Source organism: Aquarana catesbeiana, linkage group LG07 (genome assembly GCF_042186555.1).
Source record: "Aquarana catesbeiana isolate 2022-GZ linkage group LG07, ASM4218655v1, whole genome shotgun sequence".
NCBI lineage: Eukaryota > Metazoa > Chordata > Amphibia > Anura > Ranidae > Aquarana > Aquarana catesbeiana.
In genome coordinates this window covers 17,419,621-17,445,553 of record NC_133330.1, presented here as the reverse complement: position 1 = coordinate 17,445,553, position 25,933 = coordinate 17,419,621, and the positions used below count along the sequence as shown (strand labels likewise).

Below are 25,933 nucleotides of genomic sequence, written 5' to 3'. Positions count from 1 at the left end.
TTTATAAAGATGGAAAAGGATATAAAAAGATATCCAAAGCCTTGAATATGCCAGTCAGTACTGTTCAATCACTTAATAAGAAGTGGAAAATTTGGGGATCTCTTGTTACCAAGCCAAGGTCAGGTAGACCAAGAAAGATTCCAGCCACAACTGCCACAGGAATTGTTCGGGATACAAAGACAAAACCCCACAGGTAACCTCAGGAGAAATATGGGCTGCTCTGGAAAATTATGGTGTGGTTGTTTTTAAGGAGCACAATACGATGATACTTGAAGAAAAAAGAGCCGCATGGTCAAGTTACCAGAAAGAAGCATTTACTGTACAAGTTCCACAAAAAAGCCCTGATTACAATATCCCCAACAACACCTTGACCTGCCCCATTGGGCTTATTTGTGACATTGGCGCAGTAAAGGCTTCCTTCTGGCAGCTCAACCACGCTGTTCTTTTTTTTATTTCTTAAAAACAACCACACCGTCTTTTTGGAGAGCAGCCTGTATTTCTCCTGCGGTTACCTGTCGGGGGTTTTTCTTTGTATCCTGAGCAATTCTTCCGCCAGTTGTGGCTGCAATCTTTCTTGATCTACCTGACCTTGGCTTGGTATCAAAAGAGCCCCGAATTTTCCACTTCTTAACCACTTCAGCCCCGGACCATTTCGCTGGCCAAAGACCAGAGCACTTTTTGCGATTCAGCACTGCGTTGCTTTAACTGACAATTGCGCGGTCGTACGACGTTGATCCCAAAACTAAATTAGCGTCCTTTTTTTCCCACAAATAGAGCTTTCTTTTGGCGGTATTTGATCACCTCTGCGGTTTTTATTTTTTTGCGCTATAAACAAAAAAATAGCGACAATTTTTAAAAAAACGCATTATTATTTACTTTTTTGCTATAATAAATATCCCCGAAAAATATATAAAAAAACTATTTTTTTCCCCTCAGTTTAGGCCGATACGTATTCTTCTACATATTTTTGGTAAAAAAAAATAGCAATAAGAGTATATTGAGTGGTTTGCGCAAAAGTTATAGCGTTTACAAAATAGGGGATAGTTTTATGACATTTTTAGTAATTTTTTTTTTATAAGTAATGTCGGCGATCAGCGATTTTTATCGTGACTGCGACATTATGGCGGACAGATCGGACACTTTTGGTGCGATTTTGGGACCATTCAAATTTATACAGCGATCAGTGCAATTCAAAATGCATTGATTACTGTGTAAATGTGACTGGCAGTGAAGGGGTTAACCAGTGGTGGCGCTGTAGGGGTTAAGTGTGTCCTAGGAAGTGATTCTAACTGTGGGGGAGGGGCTATGTGTGACACGACACTGATCACCGCTCCCGATCACAGGGAGCTGTGATCAGTGTCAGTGTCACTAGGCAGAATGGGGAAACGCTTGTTTACATTAGCATTTCCCCGTTCTTCCTCTCCGTGAGACGATAGCGGGTATCCCCGCGGACATCGAGTCTGCGGGACCCCGCGATCACGTTCGCGAATCTCCCGGCGCGCCCGCAAGCCGCCTCTTAAGGGGCAATATACAGGTACGTGATTCTAGCTGTACGTGCCCTTCTGCCAACGTATATCGTCGCGAGGCGGTCGGGAAGCGGTTAATAAGTGATTAAACTGTACTGACTGGCATATTCAAGGCTTTGGATATCTTTTTATATCCTTTTCCATCTTTGTAAAGTTTCATTACTTTGTTACGCAGGTCTTTTGACTGTTCTTTTCTACCTCCTCATGGCTCAGTATCTAGCATGCTTAGTGCATCCATGTGAGAGCTAACAAACTCATTGACTATTTATACACAGACATTAATTGTGCTTTAAAAAACCACAAATATGGGAAATTACCCTTTAATTGCCGTTTTAACCAGTGTGTGTTCCACCTTCTGTGTCTGTACCAAGGCCAAACATTCCAGGGTATGTAAACTTTTTATCAGGGCCGTTTAGGTGATTTCTGTTATCATTATGATTTAATAAGGATCCAACAAACTATGTGATAATAAATGGCTTCATGGGATCGCTATCCTTAAATAAAAGACCGTTTTTTGGCATGATCAGTCATATTTTCAATATTAATGCCAAAATTTCAAGATTCCTGCCAGGGTTTGCAAACTTTTGAGCACGACTGTACTGTATATTTACATCTATGCTGCAGCATTGGTGGGTTTGCTGCAGCTGTCCAATGTCAGCTCTAGGACAGAGAACTGAGCGATCACCTGAGAGTAGGTAAGTATATGCATTTTCCTTCTACAGGGTAGTTGGAATAGGATTTAGGAGCCCTTCCTTCTCTGAGCTGGGCGCTCAGCTGTCGGCTAATTGCCAGCTCCTATCTCTCCACAGTTACTCAGCTGTTGATGATATCCCGCTCATCAGTCCTGCCTACTTAAGCCGTCCAGTCCAGAGGAGCTCTGCCTTCGCCTTGGTCAACATCACAGAAACTCTCTCCTGCGATCCTGTTCAAGACTTGCTTTGCTGACATCCCTTCTGGCTCCAGAGCCTGCTTGCTGTTCCACTACATTGATCCCTGACTTCTGGCTTGGCTGACTATCCATTCCGGTTACTGAACTTTGGCTATATTTTGACTACATTTGTTCTTTTTACTTTTATTATTAAACAAGTGTGATTTAAACTGTACTTCTGTCTCGGCCTGATTTCCCGGTTTCTGACAGGATCACAGCCATTTTAAGCTTAGTTAGCCCTAGAAATTCCACTTTAAAGTGACACTAAAGCCTCCTTTTTTTATTTCAATACAACAACAAACATGTCATACTTACCTGCTCTGTGTAATGGTTTTATGCAATGCATAAATCTATCTATTGGTGCTAGGGGGGTGGCAGGAGAGAGGGGGTGGCGCCCATGTGCCCTTATGGATGCAGCGCCACTGATCAACCAGCTTCCAGCTGACCGGCGTCTTCTAGTGGGGGGGGGGGCACCCGCCTGTCAGAACACAATAGCTCATCGGGGAGATTGTTGTACTAACATTGGATTGTTAGTACAGCAGCTCCAACCAGAGCTGCCAGTTTTTTTTGTCGCTCAACCCGATGGGTTGAACGAAAATAAATAAGTAGTGGTGTGTACCAGGCTTTAGCCAAGCCTGTGAGAGCCGAGAGAAGGGAGAGGAGCTGCTTCAGACATGCACATCGCTGGAGAGCGATTGGAATGAGGTGAGTATTTAGAAGGGCTGTGGGGGGAGCCGCATGTAAAATGTTTTTTATCTTAATGCAGAGAATACATTAAAGAGGAGTTCCACCCAGGGGGTCATGTAAAAAAAAAAAATTAAAAGTCATCAGCTCCAAATACTGCAGCTGCTGACTTTTAATTGGACACTTACCTGTCCCAGGGTCCAGCAATGCGGGGGATCGAAGCCCCGCTCGTCTCCCCCTCCGTTCAGCGGCACCGGCATTGCAACTGTGGGCGCCGGGCTGTGGCTTCACAGCCTGGCACCCACTGCGCATGCGTGAGCGGCGCCGCGATTGGCCGCTCAGTCACCTGGGACCTGTAATGGGTCCCAGATGATTGACAGGAGGGAGGGAGCAGAGCGGAGCCCTTCCTGTGCCGAGGGAGAAGTGATGTCACCAGCCCAGGCACTAGAAGGGGCAGACTACGAGGGACCCCCTAGCAACAGGCATTTAGAGGTGAGTAAAAAAAAAAATATCCAAATTTTTTTTGTTTTTTAGGATTTTTCATGTATTTTTGTTTTTTGGGGTGGAACCCCACTTTAAGGTAAAAAAAAACATTTTACCGTTACGACTTTAAGGTTTGTCTTCATATTATATAGTTTTTGTATATCTAACAGGAGGTTGTACAGAGAATGTTACATCAGATTGTAGAGTGTGTATATATATATATACACAGCTTTAGGGGAGCAAATCTTTGACTGCATCTTTGACAGTTTCCCGTTGACAGATTCCCACATGAGTGTTACCAAGAACATTGAGTTCTGATTTTCTTCTGTCCGTGAACACTGCAGCCTGTCATCCGGAGTCATTTGACGGTTGAAGGATCTTTCCAATTTTGTAGATGAGAAGAATCGCGTCTGGTTATATCAGCCAGTAAGACTCCAGCTTTCAGCCTCCAGTTCTTAGTCACCAGAATCTGATTGATTGGTGGGCAGTCCCGGATGGTCCTCCTTTTTTTTCCATCAAAGTGATCTTTATAAAGAAAAACTAAATTCAAACAAGTGAAAAACAGATAAAAATAAACCGGTGAGCCATACAGTGCCAAAGGAACAATACGAGCGCTCCTCAAACTTTCGGTAATAGTAAAGGAGACCTCCAACACAATACCAGACTACTGAGAAGGTTGTTCCATAAATATATACACTAGATTACCAAAAGTATTGGGACGCCTGCCTTTACACGCACATGAACTTTAAAGAGGAAGTAAACCCTCTCTTTAAAAAAAAAAAAACGCCCTGCAGGACAAAGGCATAATGAGCTCGTATGCATAGCATAAGAGCTCATTATGAATTACCTGAGATCGAAGCCTCCAAAGCGACCCTCGTTCATCTTCTCCGTCACTGACATGTTGACTCAGCGTGTCTTCCGGGTATCGCTGCTCCGGCGCTGTGACTGGCCAGAGCAGCGATGACGTCACTCCTGCGCATGCGCGCTGGTGCCGCCACTAACGGCATGATCGCCATTAGAGGCGGCACGCTCAGTGCGCCTGCGCCCGATGTCTACGGCGCATGCTCCATAGACATCAGTGCTGCTATTTTTGCAAATATCTCCTATACCTTTTAGGTTTGGGAGATATTTCTTGCACCTACAGGGAAGCCTTAATCTAGGCTTACCTGTAGGTTAAAGTGGTTGTAATGGTTTTACAACCACTTGAATGGCATCCCAGTCTAATGCCGCGTACACACGGTCGGACTTTACGGCAGACTTTGCCCGGCGGACTGGATTTCGTCTGACAATTCGATCGTGTGTGGGCTCCAGCGGACTTTGTTTTCTCAAAAGTTGGACGGACTTAGATTTGAAACATGTTTCAAATCTATCCGACGGACTCGAGTCCGGTCGAAAAGTCCGCTCGTCTGTGTGCTAGTTCGATGGACAAAAAGCCACGCTAGGGCAGCTATTGGCTACTGGCTATGAACTTCCTTATTTTAGTCCGGTCGTACGTCATCACGTACGAATTCGACGGACTTTGGTTGATTGTGTGTAGGCAAGTCCGTTCATTCAGAAAGTCCGTCGTAAAGTCCCCGGGCAAAGTCTGCCGTAAAGTCCGTTCGTGTGTACGCGGCATTAGTCTGTAGGGTTCAATATTGAGTTGGCCCACCCTTTGCAGCTATAATAGCTTCAACTCTTCTGGGAAGGCCGTCCACAAGGTTTAGGAGTGTATCTATGGGAATGTTTGACCATTCTTCCAGAAGAGCATTTGTGAGGTCAGGTACTGATGTTGGTAGAGAAGGTCTGGCTCACAGTCTCCGCTCTAATTCATCCCAAAGGTGTTCTATCGGGTTGAGGCACTCAAGTTCCTTCACCTCAAACTCGCTCATCCATGTCTTTATGGACCTTGCTTTGTGCACTGGTGCACAGTCGTGTTGGAACTGGGAAATCCCCAAACTGTTCCCACAATGTTGGGAGTTTGGTTGGGTTTTGTGTGAGTGACCAGTGTAGGGACAGGCTCCCTGTTTGGCAGGGACAGCGCATAACGGCAGAGATGTTACAGAGCAGTAGGGAAAGTGGAAAGTGCAGAGACTACGATATCTCCATGTAGGAAGCCCCCCATTAGAGTGTGGACAGGCCAGGCTCTATTCCCACTCCTCGTTGCAGAAGATCTCAGCATCATCTCAGGATATGCTTCTCTGCTACAGTTTCGTAAGTGTCTCCGGGCGGCTGTGCCTACCCTCCAGGCCTAGTTGTACATTATTGGGACTTACCAATTGTTCTCTCTCCTCTCGGCCTCTTTGTGATATCTGCTCACCGACACAGCACGCTGCATCCTGTCCAAAAACAGGGTTTACTATTTCTATCCATAGGCATGTAGTAAAAGGTAGGGAGCCAGTGCTGTGCAATGGTTTTGCTGCCAAAATATAGGGTTCTGGTAACTGCTATCTCTAGATAAGGTCATTGGAAGGAAGTTACAGGATTTCCAGGAGTCCCATCTTAGGCTCGGGTAGACAATGAGGTTGGAATGTCTATTAAATACCCCTTTCCAGTATTAGGCTCTATTTCCATTGCAATCCAAAATACAAAATATCAGGCCGCACGCCAAAGACGTTCCAATCCAGCCAAGGTTTATTGCAATGACAGCACATCGCTCAGTCTCCTAGGACACGATGGGGAGTCTCTCTGGAAAAAATAATACATTCCTAAAGGTGTTCAATACACGATGTGTTGAAGGAATAGTGTAATGTCGTGTATACACGATGGGATTTTCCGACGGGAAATATTGGATGACAGGCTGGAAAATCCGACCGTTTGTACGCTCCATCGGACATTTGTTGTCGGACTTTCCGCGGACAAATGTTGGCTAGCTTGTCTTCAAATTTTCTGCCAACAAATGTCTGTTGTTGGACTTTCCGATCGTGTGTACACAAGTCCGTCCGACAAAAGTCCAAAGTACAAACACGCATGCTCGGAAGCAAGGAAGAGCCGGAAGCGATCGGTCTTGTAAACTGGCGTTCGTAATGGAGAATTAACATTCGTGACGCGGCAAATTATGAAATCTGGAAACACAGCGCACAATTCTCTTCTTCTTTAATGGGATGATAATGAAGCTGCTTTGCTGGTGATACTGATGGAGTTTTTGCAAAGGAATTTTCAAAGGCTTTTTTTTTTCTAGTGATATCAAGAATAATATTATTCTGATTTTTTTTTATTTGGGCAAATTACCACAACACCATTATCCCGTAGTTTTAAGATCAAAGACACAACTATGTTGGTGTCTCTTGTTAATTTTACATTGTATTTTTTAAAATGTAACTGCCGACTCCCAAACTGTCATTTGAAGTAAAACACACAGCCAAGTATTATTCTACACTATTGTTTTATTGTGCATTAAAAAAAGAAAACAAATAAAATTAGACATGATATCTGCCAATAGAACTTAACCAAAAAGTGCATTCTATGCATCCAAAAATATAGAAAATATAACAAATCAAATCATTCTTATTCAACCAAAAAATAATGTCAAAGCAATAACTCCAAGACCAATAATAAATAACACGTCATCTCCTCCGATTCCGCAACATGTCTGGTTGACGAACGACCATTCAGAAACAAACTGAAAAGCACGAACTGAAAAGCGCTAAATGAAAAACGCGAAAAGAAAAGCGCGAATCAACACTCAAACTTCTACTAACACGAAATTAGCAGAAGGAGCTCAAAGGGTGGCGCTAAAGAGCTGAAAAACCACTTAGTACGTCACTACGTTCGTAATTGTTGGTCAACATTTGGGTGACCGTGTGTGTATGCAAGACAAGTTTGAGCCAACACCCTTCGGACAAAATTCCATGGTTTTGTTGTCGGAAAGTCCGATCGTGTGTACGAGGCATAAGTCTCATAGACGGGGATAAAGGCACCTTGGGAACGCCATGCAGAACGTCTAGGTGGTTTTCATCCATAAGTGGACACCTCTGGAACCCATTTTTCTTTACTTGGCGCTGGCAATGGTTTATAACAACTAGAAGGTCCTCGGTTTTTAGTTGTAGAAATTTTCCAGTACGGTTGGAGATATCTGCTACTGTCCCCCCATCATTGATCAGACACTCATTGATAAGCTAATTTAGAGCATATTACTTATTTATTGTGAGGTATTAATTACATTTACTGACAAATAAGTGACTAATATGTTAACCTTTATTGTCCAAACGTTGGTGAATTTTGGTAAAAAATGTTCTTCCACCTGTAGATGGAGAAAGTCTGCAAATTTTAAAGGGTCAGAGGTCAGCAGCTTATCCATCACATGAGAGATCTCATAGGGAATGACAAGTGTCAGGAGTGACAATACACAATCCGGAAGACAACAGAGGCCATCTGGACAGGAGAGGGGGGGGGGGGGGGGTCGGGGTCCCCTGACAATTGTCTAGCAAATTATCAGGCAATTAATGAGAGTAAATGAAAGTGGAGGAAAGCTAGGGGTCTATCATGGTCCTCTTCACCCCCCAGGGGGATACATTGTGGGGGATGGGTGACGTGTTTTCAACAGCCTCTAACCCAAACACAATCCACCAAGTGACAACCTGACCTGTTATTTACTAATCGGTCCTCTCCCCAGGGAGACTCCACTATTGTTTGTTGTGATTATATGGCTGGGACCTCCCAGAAGCCATAGGATGGAATCTATACTGGGTTCAATGACAAGGACATCCAGAAGCAGAGGACTGTGAAATGAGGCCAATATGTATACTGTATGTATAGTGCATGTATAGTTTAGACTGTAAGCTCTTAGGAGCCAGATTTTCAGTCTGATTGTTTTATGGCTCTATTAGTGCTACATTGTTTTAGCCTTTGTTTCTGCAGCAGGCAGGGAAACTGATTGGTTGCTATGGGTTACTGCACACACCACCACTGGTCTCTGCACCAGCCTACAAAGTGACAGCTTTTACAGAATGTATTATTTAGGCAAAAGTTCCATAGTAGCCCCCAAAAGATTAGAGCTTACCTCCACGGGATACAATTCTCCTCCCCCTCTACACTTTGTCCCCTCCTCTTCCCTCCCCTTACTCTCCTCCTCTCTCTTCTTCTATCCTATCTTTGTGTCCTACCTATCCCCCCCCCTCCCTTCCTCTCCTCTCTTCTCTTCACATCCTCTTCTTTTCTTCCCCTCTCTCCTCCCCTCCTCCGTCTTTTCTTTCATGCTCACTTTTCCTCATTCTTTCTCCACTCGCCTCCTCTCATCTCCTATGTTATCACTACCTTTCCTCTCTCCTATCCTCCTTTGACTTCTCATTCCCTCTCCTGTCCTCTCCTACCTTCTTCTCTGTCATGCCCTCTCCTCTCTCTTCTTCTATCCTCCCTTCTCCTCTCCTCTGTTCTGCTCACCTATCCTTTCCTCTCCTCCCCTCTCTTCTTCTATCCTCCCTTCTCCTCTCCTCTGTTAACCTTTCCTCTTCTGCTATCCTCCCTTCTCCTCTCCTCTGTTCACCTATCCTTTCCTCTCCTCCCCTCCCTTCTCCTCTCCTCTCTTCACCTTTCCTCCTCTTCCCTCTCTTCTTCTATCCTCCCTTCTCCTCTCCTCTGTTCACCTATCCTTTCCTCTCCTCCCCTCTCTTCTTCTATCTTTCCTTCTCCTCTCCTCTGTTCACCTATCCTTTACTCTCCTCCCCTCTCTTCTTCTATCCTCCCTTCTCCTCTCCTCTGTTAACCTTTCCTCTTCTGCTATCCTCCCTTCTCCTCTCCTCTGTTCACCTATCCTTTCCTCTCCTCCCCTCCCCTCCCTTCTCCTCTCCTCTCTTCACCTTTCCTCCTCTTCCCTCTCTTCTTCTATCCTCCCTTCTCCTCTCCTCTGTTCACCTATCCTTTCCTCTCCTCCCCTCTCTTCTTCTATCTTTCCTTCTCCTCTCCTCTGTTCACCTATCCTTTACTCTCCTCCCCTCTCTTCTTCTATCCTCTCTTCTCCTCTCCTCTGTTAACCTTTCCTCTTCTGCTATGCTCCTTTCTCCTCTCCTCTATTCACCTATACTTTCCTCTCCTCCCTTCCCTTCTCCTCTCTTCACCTTTCCTCCTCTTCCCTCTCTTCTTCTATCCTCCCTTCTCCTCTCCTCTGTTTACCTATCCTTTCCTCTCCTCCCCTCTCTTCTTCTATCCTCCCTTCTCCTCTCCTCTGTTAACCTTTCCTCTTCTGCTATGCTCCCTTCTCCTCTCCTCTGTTAACCTGTCCTCTTCTGCTATCCTCCCTTCTCCTCTCCTCTGTTCACCTATCCTTTCCTCTCCTCCCCTCCCTTCTCCTCTCCTCTCTTCACCTTTTCTCCTCTTCCCTCTCTTCTTCTATCCTCACTTCTCCTCTCCTCTGTTCACCTATCCTTTCCTCTCCTCCCCTCTCTTCTTCTATCCTTCCTTCTCCTCTGTTCACCTATCCTTTCCTCTCCTCCCCTCTCTTCTTCTATCCAACCTTCTCCTCTCCTCTGTACACCTATCCTTTCCTCTCCTCCCCTCTCTTCTTCTATCCTTCCTTCTCCTCTCCTCTGTTTACCTATCCTTTCCTCTCCTCCCCTCTCTTCTTCTATCCTCCCTTCTCCTCTCCTCTGTTAACCTTTCCTCTTCTGCTATGCTCCCTTCTCCTCTCCTCTGTTCACCTATCCTTTCCTCTCCTCCCCTCTCTTCTTCTATCCTCCCTTCTCCTCTCCTCTGTTAACCTTTCCTCTTCTGCTATCCTCCCTTCTCCTCTCCTCTGTTCACCTATCCTTTCCTCTCCTCCCCTCCCTTCTCCTCTCCTCTCTTCACCTTTTCTCCTCTTCCCTCTCTTCTTCTATCCTCCCTTCTCCTCTCCTCTGTTCACCTATCCTTTCCTCTCCTCCCCTCTCTTCTTCTATCCTTCCTTCTCCTCTGTTCACCTATCCTTTCCTCTCTTCCCCTCTCTTCTTCTATCCAACCTTCTCCTCTCCTCTGTTAACCTTTCCTCTTCTGCTATCCTCCCTTCTCCTCTCCTCTGTTCACCTATCCTTTCCTCTCCTCCCCTCCCTTCTCCTCTCCTCTCTTCACCTTTTCTCATCTTCTCTCTCTTCTTCTATCACCCCTTCTCCTCTCCTCTGTTCACCTATCCTTTCCTCTCCTCCCCTCTCTTCTTCTATCCTCCCTTCTCCTCTCCTCAGTTCACATTTCCTCTTGTCCCCCTCTACAGAAATATAATGTAGATAAAAGACATTAGAGGAAATCCCATGGGCCCAGGTTTGCTATATCAGCCTGCCCGGGTGTCTGGTCAGTGTACCTCTGTCTCTTTGCAATGACGGAAGGAAAAATACGTGTCTAATAATGGTCCACTATAGAGGCTCTTTCAGAAAAGGAGATAATTGTCTCTGGAGATAAGAGCTCTGTCATCTCCTCTCCAATCCGTCGCAGGTCTATTAATATCACAACCGCATGTAAATCTGGAGGAATTTTCAATTTCACCTTAAGACGTTATTAGCAATTATATTTCTGTACCGCCAGCCTGTTCTGTATCACCGCATTGTAGAGAATTCAGCCCCCCCCCCCTTTCTTTTTCTCGCTGCATTAACCCTTTTGCTGTCCGCCGTCTCTCCTGGGAACCTTATTGTCAACTTATTGTCTCACGGCCGCACATTTGGGAAATTCCTGCTTATTGCAGTGCGATCGTTATAAGCAGATCGTCCCGGCAACACGGGCGGTAGTGGGGGTGGGGGGCTGCGGGGTGATGATGGTGTCTATTATGTAGAGGGGGGATTCTGATGCTTCTCCATTGAAGTCGGCTGTGGGAGCCTTTTTCTGCCTGTCACTCCATTGGTGGGCTGAACGGAGGTTGCAGCCAATGTGAGTTGGGTACCCGAGCAGCCGTGGGGGGATGATTGGATAGCTGCACCTATTCTCTGCCGGATTTCATGCTGCCTCTGCTCTGAGCGAGAGGATAGAGAAAGACGCAGAGAGAGAGAGAGAGACGGAGAAAAAAGACAGCTAAAGAGAGACAGCGACAGAAAAACATAGCGGGAAGCGAGAACGGAGAGAGACGGAGAAAGGGAAACCTAGAGAGAAACGGAGTGGCTGCAGCTCGGAGGACAATAAAAGGACCTTTCCTCTCTTTGCTGGCTCTATGGATCCTTCTTATACATAGACGCCTCCATTGCGTTGTGCCCCTCGTAAAATCTGGGATTCAGAGAGAAGAGACAGGTATGCTGCTCCTTACTCAGATTGGTATAACGTGCCTTCACCATCATCATCATCATCACTCTTCCATCTTCATCCCAACGTCCACACCGCACATTATTCAGTCTCGCACCACAGGACAAATCACTCCCTCGCCACCCCCCCCCCACCCCCCCACTTAGTCCGGGATGGATATAGCAAATGTTGATCCAGAGATGGCGTGCCCAGCTCACCGGTGTGTGGGGACATGTTGGCCGTCTCTGCGGAGCTCCAGTTCCTTCTAAATGGAATGCGTCGATGAGGCTAAGAATGGCAGATATGTATCCATTGGAGGCAGAAGAATCAGTATCCTGGGCCTGCAGGCTCCATGCGAGGATATACCATGGTGAGGTTGGCTCCCTGTTGATTTCTGGCCTCGGGCTTGGAATTTTGTGGTTGGTGTCATGGCAGCAAGTAGGGGTGCTAAGTGCCCCCCTTGTAAATCCTCCCAGAGATGGAAGAACCCAAGGAAGCGCTGACACCCTGGAGGGTGCAATATATAAATGGCAGTTGTCACTTCCTAGCCATCTCTACCAAGATACAATCAGGTGGTGCAAAGAGCAGCGATAACATAACCCATAGCGACCAGACATCACCTTCTGTGAACAGAACAGTAAAAGGTGATCAGTGAATGGCTGCAATAGGTGAAGCCTGGTTGGCTTTGTAAATAAGGTGAAATATGTTACTGTGCGTAAAAGAAAACCTGTCAGCCATTTCAAAAGTCCAGCTACAAAGACCTCTTCTGTGCCCTTCTCTGAATGCAGTTTCACTTTCTGACAGAGGCCTGACTTCGAGGCAAAGGCCTGCTAGGCATTCCAGTGGCCCAAGAGGCCAATAAGGGAACCTAATTGGAGAAAAGCATGGCTCCTCTCACAGTCCCCACATTTTGTGTCTCTGCTATAGTCTGATAATGAATGGTAATTGTAATACCTTGTCCCCACACTTCTGTGCTTATTCTACATTATGGGAAACCTATCTGGTAGGGTCGCAATATATTTTATAATGGTCTCATCAAGTGGTAGTTGCTGGGAAATCAACCTGTCAAAAACCACAGAAGCCTGAAATATTATACAATATATCATCCGTACCTAATTCTCTTCTTCATGTGTCCAATCCATGAGCTTTGTTCATTGAATAAAACTGTACCATGTGATAGTCTTGGAAGGAGATTCCTCTACTTAGCCGATAAGGTTCTGCATGGGGCCTTCTGGTGCTGTAAAGCAGACCAGTCTCCAAAGGCAACTAATGTCCAGATGTATGATTAGGATAGAGTTGGGGAAAGCGAGGGTTGGGGTTTGGTTAGGGTAAAGGGTAGGGGTGGGTTAGGGGCAAGATAAGGTTAGAGATAAGATAAGGTTAGAGGCAGGTTATTTTTGTGGTTGAATAGGGTTGGGATAGAATAAGGTTAGGGGGATATAGGGTTGAGGGTAGAAGAGAGCTGGGATAGGATAGGGGTAGGATAAAGCTCAGGGTAGGATAGGTTGGAGGGTAGAAGAGGGTTAGGCGTATGATAAGGTTTGGGGTAGGAGAAGGTTAGGAGTAGGGCAGATTGGGGTAGAAGAGGGGCTGGGCTAGAGGAGAGTTAGTGCTAGGATAGGGTTAAAGTGATTCTAAAGCCTAAACCTTTTTCTACATTAATGCATTCCTTGCATTAAGGTAAAAAATGTTTAGGCATTGAATGTTGCCCATCACCCCCCCCCCCCTTCTTTTTACTTACCTGAGCCCTCATTCGATCCAGCGCCATGCACGTCTGCAGCTTTTCTCTCCCTTCACTTCCTGGTCCCACAGGCTTTGCTGGTGCACCAGGAGCCATAGGCTCCCAGTGCTGTCAATCAAAGCCAGTGACGAGGAAGCGAGGGGTGGAGCCAAGTCCCGCTGTCTGTGTCAATGGACGCAGCAGCAAGGCTCGGGAGTGAGCACACATGAGTGCCCCCCATGGAAAGGGGCTTCCCATGGGGGCACTGGACAGAGTGGAGGAGCCAGGAGCACTGGCAGGGGACCCGAGAAGAGGAGGTTCAGGGCCGCTCTGTGCAATTCAATTACACAGAGCAGGTAAGTATGGAGAAGTTTGCTTTTTTTTTATGAAAACAACATTTTTTCTTTACAAATCACTTTTTAAGGGAATGATAGGTATGAATTTAGATTAGGGTTAAGGGTAGGACAGAGTTAAGGTGTGGGATTGGGTTTCAGAGGGATAGAGTTGGACAAGGATACAGTTGGGGGGGGGGGTAAGGTTGGGTGTAGAAGAGAGTTGGGGTAGGATAGGGATAGGTGTAGGATAAAGTTCTGGGTAGCATAGGCTGGAGGATAGAAGAGGGTTAGGTGTAGGATAGGGTCGGGAATAGGGAAGGGCTAGGGGTAGGATAGGGTTGAGGTAATAGAAGGTTAGGTTAGGGTTAGTTGTAGTATAGGGTTAGGATTGGGGTTAGGAGAGAGTTGGTGGTTAGAGACAGTTAGGGGCAGGAATGGGTTAGGGGTAGAACAAGTTTAGGGATAGGAGAGGGCTATCTGTATGATAGGGTTTGGGGTAGGAGAAGTTTAGGGGTAGGACAGGGTTGGGGTAGGAGAGGGTTAGGGGTAAGATTGGGCTGGGGTAAAAGAGGGTTAGTGGTAGGATAGGGTTGGGGGAAGGATAGGTATGAGTTTAGAATGTGTCTAAAGGTAGGACAGGGTTAGGGTGTGGGATTGGGTTGCAGAGGAATAGTAATAGGATACAGTTATGCCGCGTACACACGGTCGGACTTCCCGAAAGAAAAAGTCCGATGGGAGCTTTTGGTCGGACATTCCGACCATGTGTATGCCCCATCGGACTTTTTCTGTTGGCATTTCCAACAAACTCAGATATAGAACATGTTCTAAATCTTTCCGTCGGAGATACTGACAGAGTTTAGCCCATTGGCAAGTCCGCTCATGTGTACGTGGCATTAGAAGTAGAACAGGGTTGTGAAAGTATAGGGTTATGGGTAAGAATAGGGATGGGGTAGGATAATGTTAGGGGTAGGATAGGGTTTGGGGGTAGGATAGGTTGGGGGTGAGATAGGATTATGGGAAAAATGGTTTGGGGGTGAAGGAGGGTTAAGGGTAAGAGAGGGTTAAGGGTAGAAGAGGGTTGGGTGTAGGATATGGTTAGGGGTAGGATATGGTTGGGGATGGGAGAGGGTTTAGGGTATGGAGAGGGTTAGGATAGGGGTAAGAGAGGGTTAGGGATTAGGGTATGCAGCTTTACGCAGTAGCTTGTTTTTGGCATAGAAAATTAAAATACCACAAGCCAGGACCTTTCCAGAGACTAACTCTAGTTTTGTGGACTTGTCCCTGGAAATCAATATCTTGGCATCTTTAGCTTGGCAACCCCTCAAGCATAAACCTCTTATTTCTGATTGGTTACCGCAGGCATTTAGCATAATCCTATAGTCCTAAAGGAATTACTGTGTGTTACATCTCAATGGTTTCTCTGTGATGCCATGTAACCCCTTGCTGATGTAAATGGAACGTTATATCTGCTCTGTCCTGAGGCTTTTCTCCAGGCCTCCCCTCACTGACACAGTTGGCAAAATGCGTAGATAGTAATTACAGTAAAGTAGAACATCCGTGTGATGGAGGAGCAGACGGGTCATCAGCCATAAGCCAATTCCAGGTCTGGCGAGGAACTACAAGTCCCGGCAGACAAGCCATTCACCTCCATGGCCATGCAGCAACATTTGTGCATTATAGCGTGCATTTCATGTACACTAAAAGTATGCACTGTAAACAACATGCAGGTTTTCTGCCCGGATTTGGCATCTCGGCACTGTGCCAGACATTGATTGGCAGTAGAAGTTTGATCCCTTTCATTGGCTAAACAGAACGTTTTGGTGCACGCTGATATATTTTGGTGAAATGTATTGGAGTCAATAGGGGAAGGTGAAACCATTTGAAGGATTTTGAACATTGGAGATACAGTGCCTTGAATAAGTATTCATACCCCTTGAAATTTTCCACATTTTGTCATGTTACAACCAAAAACATAAATGTATTTTATTGGGATTTTTATGTGATAGACCAACACAATTTTCAAGTCTTGCCACACATTCTCAATTGGATTTAGGTCTGGACTTTGACTGGGCCATTCTAACACATGAATATACTTTGATCTAAACCATTCCATTGTAGCTCTGGCTGCATGTTTCGGGTCTTTGTCTTGCTGGAAGGGGACCCTACGCCCCAGTCTCAAGTCTTTTGCAGACTCTAAAGCTGCATACACACGAGCAAACTTTTCAGCATCAAAGGTCCGACGGTCTTTCCGACGGAGTTACGGCGGACTTTCGAACGACCGGACTTGCCCACACATGAATGGACTAAAGTCCATTCAAAAGTCCGTTCGTTTGAACGTGATGACGTACGACTGGACTAGAATAAGGAAGTTCATAGCCAGTAGCCAATAGCTGCCATTGTGTTCTTTTTTGTCTGTCGGACTAGCATACAGACGAACTGATTTTTCCATCCGACTCTAGTCCGTCGGAAAGATTTGAAACATGTTCCAAATCTAAAGTCTGTCTGATTTTCAACAGAAAAGGTCCGCTGAAGGTCCGATGAAGCCCACACATGGTCGGATTGTCCGACGGATTTGTTCCGTCAGACCAGTCCAGTTGAAAAGTCCGGTTGTGTGTACACAGCATAACAGGTTTTCTTCTAAGATTGTCCTATATTTGGCTTCATCCATCTTTCAATCAACTCTGATAAGTTTCCCTGTCCCTGCTGAAGAAAAGCATCCCCACCACATGATGATGCCACCACCATGTTTCATGGTGGGGATGGTGTGTTCAGGGTGATGTGCAGTGTTAATTTTCAGCCACACATAGCGTTTTGCTTTTAGGCCAAAAAGTTTAAATTTGGTCTCATCTGACCAGAGCACCTTCTTCCACATGTTTGCTGTGTCCTCCACATGGCTTCTCACAAACTGCAAACAGGACTTCTTATGACTTTCTTTCACCAATGTCTTTCTTCTTGTCACTCTTCCATAAAGGGCAGATTTGTGGAGAGCACGACTAATAGTTGTTCTGTGGACAGATTCTCCCACCTGAGCTGTGGATCTCTGCAGCTCCTCCAGAGTTACCATGGACCTCTTGGCTCTTCTCTGATGAATGCTCTCCTTGCCCGGCCTGTCAGTTTAGGTGGACGGCCATGTCTTGGTAGGTTTGCAGTTGTGCCATACTCTTTCCATTTTCCGATGATGGATTGAACAGAGCTCTGTAAGATGTTCAAAGCCTGGGATATTTTTTTTATAACCTAACCCTGCTTTATACTTCTCCACAACTTTATCCCTGACCTGTCTGGTGTGTTCCTTGGCCTTCATGATGTTGTTTGTTCACTAAGGTTCTCTAACAAACCTCTGAGGGCTTCACAGAACAGCTGTATTTATACCGAGATTAAATTACACACAGGTGGACTCTTTTTACTAATTAGATGACTTCTGAAGGCAGTTGGTTCCACTAGATTTTAGTTAGAGGTATCAGAGTAAAGGGGGCTGAATACAAATACACGCCACACTTTTCATATATTTGTAAAAAAAAAAATAAATTGAAAACCATTTATCATTTTCTTTCCAATTCACAATTATGCGCCACTTTGTGTTGGCCTATCACATAAAATCCCAATAAAATACATTTGCATGACAAAATGTGGAAAATTTCAAGGGGTGTGAATACTTTTTCAAGGCACTGTACATCCGAAAAAACGTCAACAAAGTTTCTAGGATGTATCTCCCACGTCCAAGCTCCTCTTTCCCTGCCACCTCTCTCCCCACCATTATTAGTGGTAATTACCAGCCGTCATAATGCAGCCACTGTGTAAAATGACACTTGTAGTAAGTAGTCTGTCATTGTGTCAAGTGTCATTGAGTAAATACAATGTAACAATATATTGTTTCATTGCATTTACGCTTTCATTCGTATGTGGATCAAAAGATGTGATCTTTGATACGCATATGACATTAGTTAAAGAAACCTTTCTCATTTACTTTTAAATAAAAATGCATTCCTATTTACCCCTTATTAACCCTTAGTTATCCCTGATCAACTCTTTCCTTCCCTTCTCCTTTTAGCTATACTTTTTATTTTATTTTATACCATCGATATTCCGTTTTGTTTACATTTTATTCGTTTGGTTTTCTGTGTCACATAATAAGAAAATGTAAAAGGGGCAAATTATACAATGGGCATTTATTCAACTTCTCTGTCTTTTTGTCTATAGATGTCCATAGAAAATAAAATTATTTTTTGCAAGACCATATTTCCAAAAGAAAGTCTAACAACATATGTATTACTTTGTTATCTTAAAGGATAAGTTCACCTTTTGGAGCATGATCCTCTCCCCGCAACCACTGTCACTTTTCAAAAACAGTGCGGCTGTGCGGGGGCTCCGCCCACACAGCCGCACCATTCATTCACAGCAATAGGGAAGGGAAGTCCTAAAAGTCTCACATCACAGCAAAACCCCTCAGGGGCGGAGTAAAACGCGTTGGGAGGGGACGTAGCCTGGTTGGAGCCCAAGCTGAGGCTGTTATAAACCTCCTCACAGGGTTTTATCTGTGATGTGCGACTTTTGGGACTTCCTTTCCCTACTAGATGTTTTGAGCTGGGACAACCCCTGTCCTTGTCGACACTCCTGGTCTGGTGGAGCATTGAGCGGCACCTGTCATCTGTGAATGAAAGAACTACAAGTCCGGGTCTTCCACCGTGGCAGACTGCATCTCAATGAACTGTGAGGCGCCAATGAGCGCTCTTGTACTTTATTGAGACTTCCTCTAGCTTTGTAATTACCCGTATGGAAGTACGGGCAGGCAAGCTGGAGGCAGTGTCTGCAGGAGCCTGACATTGCACCCAAGATCTACGGATCGTAGGTGCAACGCTCTGCAGGCTCATCAGGAAATAAATAATAAATGCACATATTTTTTTCTCTCGGAATTTATTATTTTGTTACCTTCACGCTGACCGTACGCAAACTTACGTTCATGGCTTGAAGGGGTTAAACCGGGGTAATGCCTGCAGCTGCAGTACCATTTTTTAGAGCCAGCGGTCTGCTTTTTAGTGATAACAACGGATGCAGCTAAAAGCCGCTCTGCTGTTATCCTATGGAGCGGGAGGGGATGCCCCCCCCCTCCCGCCGCCTCCCGCCACTCTCCCCGGGCCTCCCGTCCCCCCAGGAGAGACGATCCACCAGCCGTCACGTCTGCCACCTAGGCTGAGACCCGAACAAAGCTGAATTCGGCTTTGATTGGGTCTCCGTTGTAAAATCTCGGAAGCGACGTCACAACGTCACTTCCGGTATACTCGGCTAATGGCGCCAATTTTAATAAAATCACAGTATTCAGAATCGCTGATTTTGGCGATCTGAATACTTTTAAGTACAAAGGAGGGATTTGGGGTCTTTTAAACCCCTGATCCCTCCATAAAGAGTACCTGTCACTACCTATTACTGTCACAAGGGATGTCTAAATTCCTTGTGACAGCAATAAAAGTGATCAGAATTTTTTATTTTTTTTTAAAGGGACAATGTAAAAAATAAATAAATAAGAAAAAAAATTACTACATTTTTTTAAAGCGCCCCCCGTCCCCGCTGCTTGAGCAGCAAAGAAAACGCATACATAAGTCGCGCCCCCAAAGGTAAAAGGTGTTCAAATCACACATGTGAGGTATTGCCGCGATCGTCAGAAGGAGAGCAATAATTCTAGCAATAGTCCTCCTCTGTAACTGTAACCTGGTAAACGTTACATTTTTTAAAGCATCGCCTTTGGAGATTTTTAGGTACCGTAGTTTGTTGCCATTCCACGAGTGTGCGCAATTTTAAAGCGTGACATGTTAGGTATCTGTTTACTTAGCATATCATCATCTTTCACATTATACAAAAAAATTGGGCTAACTTTACTGTTTAGTTCTTTTTTCAAATTCATGAAAGTGTCTTTTTTCCCAAAAAATTGCGTTTGAAAGACCGCTACGCAAATACCGTGTGACATAAAATATTGCAACGATCGCCATTTTATTCTCTAGGGTCTCTGCTAAAAAAAATACATATATATTTAGATATATATATAGATATATATATCTATATATATAGATATATATAAAGTTTGGGGGTTCTAAGTAATTTTCTAGCAAAAAATAGATTTTAACTTGTTAGCATCAAATGTCAGAAATAGGCTTAGGCGTGAAAGGGTTAAAAGGTGAACTTATCCTTTAACCACTTCAGCCCCGGAAGGATTTACCCCCTTCCTGACCAGAGCACTTTTTACAAATTGGCACTGCGTCGCTTTAACTGCTAATTGCGCGGTCATGCAATGCTGTAACCAAACGAAATTTGCGTCCTTTTCTTCCCACAAATAGAGCTTTCTTTTGATGGTATTTGATCACCTCTGCCGTTTTTATTTTTTGCGCTATACACGGAAAAAGACCGAAAATTTTGAAAAAAAATGATATTTTCTACTTTTTGTTCTAAAAAAAATCCAATAAACTCAATTTTAGTCATACATTTAGGCCAAAATGTATTCGGCCACATGTCTTTGGTAAAAAAAATGTCAATAAGTGTATATTTATTGGTTTGCGCAAAAGTTATAGCGCCTACAATCTAGGGTACATTTTCTGGAATTTACACAGCCTTTAATTTATGACTGCCTATGTCGTTTCTTGAGGTGCTAAAATGGCAGGGCAGTACAAAACCCCCACAAATGACCCCATTTTGGAAAGTAGACACCCCAAGGAAATTGCTGAGAGGCATGTTGAGCCCATTGAATATTCATTTTTTTTGTCCCAAGTGATTGAATAATGACAAAAAAAAAAAAAAAAAATTACAAAAAGTTGTCACTAAATGATATATTGCTCACACAGGCCATGGGCATATGTGGAATTGCACCCCAAAATACATTTAGCTGCTTCTCCTGAGTATGGGGATACCACATGTGTGGGACTTTTTGGGAGCCTAGCCGCATACGGGGCCCCGAAAACCAATCACTGCCTTCAGGATTTCTAAGGGCGTACATTTTTGATTTTACTCCTCACTACCTATCACAGTTTTGAAGGCCATAAAATGCCCAGATGGCACAAACCCCCCCCAAATGACCCCATTTTGGAAAGTAGACACCCCAAGCTATTTGCTGAGAGGCATGTTGAGTCCATGGAATATTTTATATTTTGACACAAGTTGCGGGAAAGTGACAATTTATTTTTTTTTTTTTTTGCACAAAGTTGTCACTAAATGATATATTGCTCACACAGGTCATGGGCATATGTGGAATTGCACCCCAAAATACATTCTGCTGCTTCTCCTGAGTATGGGGATACCACATGTGTGGGACTTTTTAGGAGCCTAGCCGCATACGGGACCCCGAAAACCAATCACCGCCTTCAGGATTTCTAAGGGTGTACATTTTTGATTTCACTCTTCACTGCCTATCACAGTTTCGGAGGTCATGGAATGCCCAGGTGGCACAAACCCCCCCCAAATGACCCCATTTTGGAAAGTAGACACCCCAAGCTATTTGCTGAGAGGCATGGTGAGTATTTTGCAGCTCTCATTTGTTTTTGAAAATGAAGAAAGACAAAAAAAAAAATTTTTTTTTTCTTTTTTTAATTTTCAAAACTTTGTGACAAAAAGTGAGGTCTGCAAAATACTCACTATACCGCTCAGCAAATAGCTTTGGGTGTCTACTTTCCAAAATGGGGTCATTTGGGGGGGGTTTGTGCCACCTGGGCATTCCATGGCCTCCGAGACTGTGATAGGCAGTGAAGAGTGAAATCAAAAATTTACGCCCTTAGAAAGCCTGAAGGCGGTGCTTGGTTTTCGGGGTCCCGTACGCGACTAGGCTCCCAAAAAGTCTCACACATGTGGTATCCCCGTACTCAGGAGAAGCAACAGAATGTATTTTGGGGTGTAATTTCACATATTCCCATGGCATGTTTGAGCAATATATCATTTAGTGACAACTTTGTGCAAAAAAAAAAAAAATTTGTCTCTTTCCCGCAACTTGTGTCACAATATAAAATATTCCATGGACTCGACATGCCTCTCAGCAAATAGCTTGGGGTGTCTACTTTCCAAAATGGGGTCATTTGGGGGGGGTTTGAACTGTCCTGGCATTTTATGCACAACATTTAGAAGCTTATGTCACACATCACCCACTCTTCTAACCACTTGAAGACAAAGCCCTTTCTGACACTTTTTGATTACATGAAAAAATTATTTTTTTTTGCAAGAAAATTACTTTGAACCCCCACACATTATATATTTTTTTAAAGCAAATGCCCTACAGATTAAAATGGTGGGTGTTTAATTTTTTTTTTTCACACAGTATTTGCGCAGCGATTTTTCAAACGCATTTTTTGGGGAAAAAACACACTTTTTTACATTTTAATGCACTAAAACACACTATATTGCCCAAATGTTTGATGAAATAAAAAAGATGATCTTAGGCCGAGTACATGGATACCAAACATGACATGCTTTACAATTGCGCACAAACGTGCAGTGGCAACAAAATAAATACATTTTTAAAAGCCTTTAAAAGCCTTTACAGGTTACCACTTTAGATTTACAGAGGAGGTCTACTGCTAAAATTACTGCCCTCGATCTGACCGTCGCGGTGATACCTCACATGCATGGTGCAATTGCTGTTTACATTTGACGCCAGACCGACGCTTGCGTTCGCCTTAGCGCGAGAGCAGGGGGGACAGGGGTGCTTTTTTTTTTTTTTTTTTTTTTCTTTATTATTTTTTTGCTTTTTTATCTTATTTTAAAACTGTTCCTTTCATTTTTTTTTTTTTAATCATTTTTACTGTTATCTCAGGGAATGTAAATATCCCCTATGATAGCAATAGGTAGTGACAGGTACTCTTTTTTGAAAAAATTGGGGTCTATTAGACCCTAGATTTCTCCTCTGCCCTCAAAGCATCTGACCACACCAAGATCGGTGTGATAAAATGCTTCCCCAATTTCCCAATGGCGCTATTTACATCCGGCGAAATCTAAGTCATAAAATGCTCGTAGCTTCCGGTTTCTTAGGCCATAGAGATGTTTGGAGCCACTCTGGTCTCTGATCAGCTCTATGGTCAGCTGGCTGAATCACCGGCTGCATTCTCAGGTTCCCTGTTGAGACAGGAGAGCCAGAGAAAAACACGGAAGACGATGGGGGGGGGCATTCTCTCCCACTGCTTGTAAAAGCAGTCTAGAGGCTAATTAGCCACTAGGATTGCTTTTACATGAAAGCCGACCGCTGGCTGAAAAGAATGATACCAAGATGATACCTAAACCTGCAAGCATCATTCTGGTATAACCACTCAAAGTCGTGAATGCTGTACCTGAAGACAAAAATATGGCTAACAATAAAGCACAGTAAACGGTAAAGTATAAAAAATTGCATACCTGAAAAGCAAACATGATAAAACATAATAACAATAAAACATTGCAGAATAGAATACAGTAAAAAAGAGCACAACAATAGAGAGAATAGAGAGAGAGAGAATAGAGAGAGAACAATAAAACGACAACTATTATTTTTTATTTTATATTTTTGTTTGTGTTTTTTTTTTTTTTTTTTTTACACTTTTTTTGTAACTGTAACTTTTATAACTGTAACCGGTTCCAGGTTCGGGTCTCTCAAAATGCGATGGCATCTTGGGAGACCCTGTGAAAGTGTGCCTAGTCTGTGCAATGCTGTACCCTACGCTAATACTCAGCTAGTGAATGGTAGCGTTCAAAACATTCACCAATGCAAAGACCAGGATTGTCAGGACAGGAGGGACAATAATAGCGGGTGTCACGCCTATATCCGCGCTTACTGCAGACACATCTTTTTTGGGGGGGTTCGTTGGGTAGGGGTACTCGGGAGGACATAAAGAAAATGCCTCTCATGCAGCCGACTGCATTTGGTTGGGGATGTGAATGGGGGAAGTACGGGCGCTGCAGAAGTGGTGGGTTCCCAATTAGGATTGGCGAATGCAGCAGGAAGGGCATTATGGACACGACGGGCCTGTGTTTGTCTTCTTGGTGGCAGCGGGACACTACTTGTGCTTGCCACCTCACCAGCTTGAACTGCACTTATGGGACTCGCCACGTCACCAAGTGTTACTGCAGTGCTGGTTTGACTATGACCGGGGTGTACTAGGCCGCTGGCGCTTGCCAGTTCACCAAAACGCTACCAAAAAAACTGTTAGCGATCGCAGGGATCAGGCCTGACTCTGCGAACGCTGCAGTTATGCGTTTAGTGTTTTGTAAGTGACAGTGATCGATCGATACTGCACTTGGGTGGGCTGGGCTGGGCCGGGCGGAGGGGCAAAACGCAGGTGCTAGCAGGTATCTGGGCTGATCCCGCTAACACTGCGTTTTTGGGAATCCTAAACTGCTGGGGACGCTAGTATAGATCTGATCGGATCAGATATTGATGCGATCAGATACTATACCACTAAGGGAGGTGTACGGTGCGTGCGTGGGTGTTAGCGCTACTGGCACTAACCTGACGCTGCCTGGGGCTGGTGCTTGCCAGTTCACCAAAACGCTACCAAAAAAACTGTTAGCGATCGCAGGGATCAGGCCTGACTCTGCGAACGCTGCAGTTATGCGTTTAGTGTTTTGTAAGTGACCGTGATCGATCGATACTGCACTTGGGTGGGCTGGGCCGAGCCGGGCGGAGGGGCAAAAGGTGCTAGCAGGTATCTGGGCTGATCCCGCTAACACTGTGTTTTTGGGAACCCTAAACTGCTGGGGACGCTAGTATAGATCTGATCGGATCAGATATTGATCCGATCAGATACTATACCACTAAGGGAGGCGTATGCTGCGTGCGTGGGTGTTAGCGGTACTGGCGCTAATCTGACACTGCCTGGGGCGACGCATATCACCGCCGGGCGATCAGGGGGCTAAATCTTTATTCGGTAATAAACGGCGGGTGCCCTGACACTATAAAAAATAAACAAACTAACCAGCGTCACCCGTAACAGTTATACAGTGATCAGTGGTGAAAGGGTTAACTAGGGGGCAATCAAGGGGTTAAAACATTTATTAGGTAGTATATGGGGGTCCCTGTCGCTATAAAACGCTGACGGCGAACCTAAATATTTACCTCACTAACTAGCGTCACCAGCGACACTAATACAGCGATCAGAAAAATGATCGCTTAGCGACACTGGTGACGGGGGGTGATCAAGGGGTTAAAACTTTATTAGGGGGGGTTAGGGGGGTACCCTAGACCTACAGGGGGCCTAACACTAACTGCCCTGACACTGTAACTGTCACAAACTGACACCAATACAGTAATCAGGAAAAAAAAAAAAAAACCTGCTGGTGTCAGTTTGTGACAGGGGGGGGGGGGGTGATTGGGGGGGGATCGGGGGGGCGATCGGGGGGGGGATCGGGGTGTTTTGTGTGCCTGGCATGTTCTACTGTGTGTGTGTGTTGTGCACTCACATTACAGTCTTCTCTCCTCGGCCCGGAACGGAAAATACCGAGCCGAGGAGAGATGACATCATTTCCTCTGCCTCTGTGTACAATACAGAGGCAGGGAAATGATCCCATTGGCTGGGAGCGATCGCGAGGGGGGGGCCACGAATGGATGGCCTCCCCCTCACCTCCGATCGCCGGGGGACATTTGCCGACCACCGCAGGCACCGGGGGGGGGGTCCGATCGGACCCCCCACCCGCGGGCAGGCAAGGACGTACATGTAAGTCCTTTTGCCTGCCCGTGCCGCTCTGTCGACGTATATAGTCGTGCGGCGGTCGGCAAGTGGTTAAAGTGATTGTAAAGGTAAAAAAAAAAAAATTAAAAAAATAACAAATTAATAATACTTACCTCCACTGAGCAGCTCGTTTTGCACAGAGTGGCCCTGAACCTGCTCTTCTGGGGTCCCTTGGCGGCTCTCGCGGCTCCTCCCCACATCTGATAACCCCCTCGGAGAAGCGCTTCCCCGAGGGGGTTACCTTGCGGGCACGCTCCCGAGTTCAGCATACGGCGTCCATAGAGGCCTAATGCAGGACTCGGCCCCGCCCCCCCCACATCATTGGATTTGATAGACAGCAGTGGGAGCCAATGGCTGTGCTGCTATCAATCTATCCAATCAGCAACCGAGAACCCCGGGCAGAGAGACAGCGTGTCCCCGTGGGTCAAGTTTGAGGGCTC

The 25,933-nt window shown here is 45.1% G+C and overlaps 1 protein-coding gene across 1 annotated transcript in view; it reads left to right on the top strand.

The window, feature by feature from the left end:
* Positions 1–11,348: 11,348 nt before the first annotated feature.
* DAG1 (dystroglycan 1) overlaps positions 11,349–25,933 on the top strand; it is a 115,237-nt gene continuing 100,652 nt past the window's right edge. The window contains exon 1 of the mRNA XM_073591703.1: positions 11,349–11,781. The gene's annotated coding sequence lies outside the window, so the exon portion shown is untranslated. The remainder of the gene's footprint in view (positions 11,782–25,933) is intronic.